This window comes from Hypanus sabinus, chromosome 9, assembly GCF_030144855.1.
Source record: "Hypanus sabinus isolate sHypSab1 chromosome 9, sHypSab1.hap1, whole genome shotgun sequence".
NCBI lineage: Eukaryota > Metazoa > Chordata > Chondrichthyes > Myliobatiformes > Dasyatidae > Hypanus > Hypanus sabinus.
The window spans coordinates 22126377-22132376 of record NC_082714.1 but is presented as its reverse complement, the minus strand read 5'-3'; positions in this window follow the sequence as shown (position 1 = coordinate 22132376).

Below are 6000 nucleotides of genomic sequence, written 5' to 3'. Positions count from 1 at the left end.
ACTCTACTGCAGATTATCTGTTGGACAGGAAGAAAGCTTCTGAATTTTCTGGGTGGCTCCTAGGGAAAAGCCATGGCTATTACAGTGCCGTTTATCAAAGTCAAATTACATCTATGTCAAGATATATTACCTTGAGATTCACTTTCTTGCAGCATTTACAGGAAAATGAAGAAATTCAATGTCGTGGCATTGGCATCAGCACCGGACTTTGCAGTGAATGATCCCGAATTCGAATCTGGTCAACTCCTTGCACACTTTCTGTCCGTGCTGTGCTGAGAATCGAGCTAGCAACTCAGCCTTGTAAAAAAAAACTGTCAAACAGTACAGAAACAGCAAAAATGCCATCAATGCATGAAAAGGAACAACAAAAGAAATTCAATAGAACTTACGAAAAACTAAACATTGACAATCAGCCAATGTGCAAAAGCTGACACACTGTGAAAATATAAAACTGAGAACATGAGTCCTTGAAAATGAATCAGTGCAGAGTCAAGGTGAGTGATGTTACCCACACTGGTCAGGAGCCTGAAGTAATAACTGATTCCAAACCTGGTGATTTGGGAAGTAAAGCTCTTGTACCTCCAACCCAGTGGTAGTAATGAGAAGAGCCTGTGGCCTGGATGACGAATGCTGCTTTCCTTTGGAAGAACTCTTAGAACTCCCTTTGGCCCATCTAGTCTGTGCTGAATCATTTAAACTGCCTAGTCCAATTGACCTGCACCCGGACCACAGCCCTCCATACCCCTCCCATCCATGTACCTATCCAAACTTCTCTTAAATGCTGAAATCAAAATCACATGCCCCACTTGCACTGGCTCAATAGTAGGGAGGGTTTTGCCTGCAATGGACAGGGCTGTATCTCAGAGGCAGAAAGATATTTTGTGGTTTTGCAAAGTATAAATAACCTTTGGAAATTTTCCAGGCAACATCAATTTAGGAAGAGGTCTGGGATGGAACAGTAGCATAGCTAGCAGAGCTGTCAGCTCATCAGACTGCATGGAGTTTGCAGATTCTCTTTGTGACTGCTTGGGTTTCCTTTAGGTGCTCCAGTTTTCTCCTACCTCCCGAGGACATGGAGGGTGGTAGGTTAATTGACCACCAAGAATTATCCCTGTTGTGTAAGCAAGTGAACTTTCCCTAACAAAGTCAAAGGTTATCTGGTATAGAGACCAGGCTTTACTGAGTTCTGATGGAACTTCACAAACCCAAAATGTTGACTTTGAATCTTTCTCACATGTGCCACGTTACCTGCTGAGTATTTCCAGTTTATTCTTTTTTCATTTTAGCATAGTGACTTGAAACTGGCAGATCAATATCAGCATTGATTTTGTGATAACGATATTTGAAAATCGTACATCACAGCTGGCTGAAGCTGTGCATCTGCCTTCGGTGGCCGATCTCGACAACTTGGGACCTATTACTCCATAAAAATGGTGCCACATTTGTTGAGAGTTCTCCAATCATGTAAATGTGGTCCCCTTCTATTTCAATGTCAAGTTTTGTTTTGCTTTTTCTTTCAAGATTCAAGTTAATTTATCACACATACATCAAAACATACGTGAAATGCATTATTTGCATTTCTGCCTCTGAAATCTTGTAGGTTTATGCTATTCCATAGATCAAATCTTTACACCTATTCTATTGGGCTTCTATTCATCTTTCAGGTTTTAATGCCTAAACATTTATTTTAAAAGAGGGATGATATATTAATGGAACATCTTTCTCCAACTCACCGTTACCAAATGCCCTTTAGAGTCAGGGAGTCATTCTGAAGGGTGGTACCTTTGGAAAATATCAAATTTCTAGGCTCACAGGGGGAAACAATTTGAATTAAATCTCAAGCACAGGGAATGTTCCTAACTAACCGCAGTTCGTTACTTGGAGGGCAGATTTCATGGTAAGTTTGTCCTCCTCTTTACTGTAGAAACGTTCTACTTCAATGAAACCATTTTGAAGGTAATATGCTGTAGAGAACACCACTGACGTCAACTTATCTCATTGTTCATTAACATTCATGACCTGTAGAACTATATTAAAGATGAAGTAAATCAGTAATGCATCCAACCAGCCAGTTAGGTTTAGATTTTATTCTTGTGAATGCATCCATCAAACCGAAACAATATAACATCTCACTCTGACAACATTATACAGTACTACTACTGAAAGTTTCAATGTGAACACTGCCTATTTTTCTTGCACGTCACATCAATCATTGTAAAGCCTCCTCTGAGTTTTATACAAACTACAGTACGCAATGTAGTGCCAATATGCAGACCATTAAATGAGTTAAAACTGTTGCAGGGGAGGTTTTAATCTCATCCAATTGAAGTATAATTGAAAATAAGTCCAGAAGTTAATCTTCTGCTCTACCTTAAATTCATGTTCTGTTGAATTTACCACCGCAAGGCATGGTTAAAGTTTAAAGCACAGAATCATTTAAGGAGCGTCTAGCTAAAGATTAGGAGAAAAGGAATATTGGATTTGATTGACAGGCTTGGATAAAGAGGATGAAAGGCACTCCTAGACCAAATGGCCTGCTTCTGTGATGCACATTTTCTACCGTTCTTTATGGAATATGCACCACTGTGTTATACAATATCTACTATCCATTGTTCAAAGTAAATCTATTATCAAAGCAGGTGTATGTCATGCATACAAAACGCTGGAGGAACTGAGCAGGTCAGGCGGCATCTATGGAAAAGAGTAAAGAGTCAACGTTTCGGGCCGAGGCCCTTTTTCAGGGTTTCCAGCATCTTGTGTTTGTCAACTATATGTCACCAGCTACCTTGAGATCTGTTTTCTTGCAGGCATTCACAGTAGAACGGAGAAGTACAACAGAACCAATGAAAAATGGCACCAAACAAAAGTAGGCAAACAGCCAAAATGCAAAAGAAGACAAACTGCAATAGAAACAAACTAACAATACTGAGAAAATGAGTTGTAGAGTTGAGGTGAGTGAGTACCCATCTGGTTCAGGAACCTAGAATACGTACACAACACTGGAAGAACTCTGCAGGTCAGGCAGCATCCGTGAGAAAAGGGTAGCCAACGTTTTGGGCTGAGACCCTTCATCAGGAATGGGGGGGGGGAGGGGGAGGGGGAGAGAGGGCCGAAGCCCAGTAATAGAGGTGGGGGGGGGTAGGGCCTAGAGGCGCCAGGTGGAAAACCAATCAGAGGAAAGATAAGGGGGGAAGGGGAGGGGATAAGCATGAAAGAACTGTAGAGATAAAGAAGCAGAAAGTTGAAAGGGGAGAGAGGCTGAGAGGGACCTGGGATAGGGGAAGGGGGAGGGGGAGGGAATTACCGGAAATTGGAGAATGGCTGAAGAGTGATAATTGTTCCTGAGCCTGGTGGAGTAATTTCTCAGTTTACATTGACTTCACTGTACTACTTGCTTGCCTGGGAAGTGCAGGGTAATCTTACACACTGGCAAAGAAGAGCAAGTTTTGTTGAGGGACCCACTGTACGTTAACAGAGTGTGTGGTCCCAATTCAGAAACTGACCAAAGTTACTTGAGAAACTGAGGGGGTCAGTAATGAACATCAAAAGCACAGGGAGACAGGAGGGGCAGGTCTGTATTTGTTAAAGTCTGTCTTTTTTTCCTTCCAAGTCCACATGACTCCTCTGTAGACACTGAAATCAACAAGATATTAGAAACTTCAGCTCCAAAAGGCCTGCGTTCTTTCTCAAAGCCTTTGGCAAATATTAATGGTTAGGTTGTTGCTGAGACATACCTCATTAATCAGGTCTTCAGAAACACTGACAAACACATAACTATTTCCATTAAAACACCATTGAGAGACAAGGTTGAAATGGGATGACATTTTGTCTGTGACCTTTATGCACAAGCTATTAACTGGTCATTACCTATAAGGTAAAGCAGAGAGCATCCCACACTCCACCGAAGACCGAGACATTATTTTTGTCTTGGAATTACATAGCAATGCCATTAAGGTTATGCGCAAGAAAATGTATTTTGCTGAACAGTGATAAATAGCTTAGTTGGTGGGAAGTAAGCGGAGTATAAATTGAGTTGATATCTGACGCATTGCCTGAAGACATTTCTGGGGGAATTTATTTATGGGAGATGGACATTAGTGAGAAGGTTAATAATTTTTGCTCTTCACTAAGTATCCTTGGGTTGGCTGCTTTAATTCAGTGATGAGTGATGTTGGTTATGGAAATCTACTTTTTATTCTCTGCAGTAAACTAGAAATATCGATGTCAGGCTGACAGGTGGTTCAGTAAGGTAATGTGCTGCCCTTATCTTTCCTGCCTGACATTACAAGAGAACAGTTGATTATCTTGGCCCCTTCCTGACAACTAATCTGATTCCCTGATGCCAATCAATCAGTATTTTCTATCACACTGGTCCAACTAATGTCCTATATTCATCCAAGCCATATCTGCTCTGTGCCTTGCCACCTGTACCTCAAGGACATTGACAAATTCTACAACTTAGAAGTTAGTTTTTTTTAAATCTATAATCCAGTGAAACCGGTATTTTATTCTTCCATCTGGCTTTATATAATCAAATTTTTGCAGTTAGGGAAACCGAGTGTTTCCCAGATGTGTGAAGCTCTCTATTTCTTCTGCCTAGAAGAACACCCAGGAGAAGTTTCCCTACCTTTTTGCTTTTTGCAAACCTTCATTACCAACTCACTCTCAAAGTGATGGATGGAAATTAGAAATGGCCAACATTTTCTCTGCTAATGTGTGATATTGTAAATGCAGACACTAGTTCCATTGCAGTAAACAAAGAAAAAAAATTCTCTGTACATCTAAATGAGCCTTCACTGGAAATAAAGCTCGGTCTAGCTGAGTAAGTCACATTCAAAACATTGTTACTTTTCTTTTGAATGGCTGACGCTTTTGGAATAATCATTCTTTGGTAGATGTATGCAAGGGAACAGTAAAAGCATATGTGAAGCTCTATGACCATTTGGAAAAGAAATCTGAAGTTCAATCACGTCTGCTAACGTCTGACTTGGATTTTCTTCCTATTTACTCCCTGACCTCTGTCTCACTGTCCACAATGATGTGACAATTGTAGGTGCTCCCGTTGGTTACCACTGTCGACTAAAGGCAGGATGACCTTCAGTCCTTTCTTTTGACTGAACTACTGTAGGTGTAGAAGATACTGTGAATTACAAGGGGAAAGGAAGACCCTTCTTCCTAAAGGTGGGACCAAGTGTTTGCTTGGGGAGGAGGGTCGAATCATGCCAGTTCCTGCTTCACCATTTGTGCTGCAGAGATTCAGATATTGACTTCATTAATGGAAGATGGACTAGCATGGACCTAAGGATGGTAGGTGCATGGGGAAGCTATCGGCAAGTTTGAGATGGAAGAGCTAGGTTTCATCTCTCTGTAGAATGTGGAAACAATTCTCTCCATTGTTGACCCCCATCACCTCACAGTGGCAGCTTTGAAATCTCTTCTGACGGCAGCCATGATGGCCAAGGCTGACTTCCTAGTACCGAGTGACTGCTGGGGCACTATCCCAGCATGTGGCCTTGGTCCTGTAAGGGTGGCTCCTGCAACTCTCACCAGCTTCCTGCCTTACCACCCAAATCAGATATCTCTCGCCCTACTTCTAACGCCTCAGGTCTACCTCCACCCTTCACCCCTAGTTTCGCAACTTAGCCAATAAGCTGGGGAGGGGGGAAGAATTGAACATCAGTTTCAATCAAAAATTGTTGTATTGATGGACATCAATTTCTCTAACTTCCAATACATTTCCCCCCTCCCCCCTCCCTCTTCTTCCATTCCCCACTCTGGTTCCTCTTTCCTACTCACCTGCCCATGGCTCTCTCTGCTTTCCCTTTCTTCCAGGGTCCACCCTCCTCTCCGATTAGGTTGCTCCTTTACATTTTCCACCAATGATCTCCCAGCTTGTTGCTTCATCCCCTTTCCTTTGCAGTCCTAATGAAGGGTCTTGGCTCATTCAAAGTCACGACACCCAGCAGAGCTGGTCATCCAGCCTGAAACTTGGCAGCACCT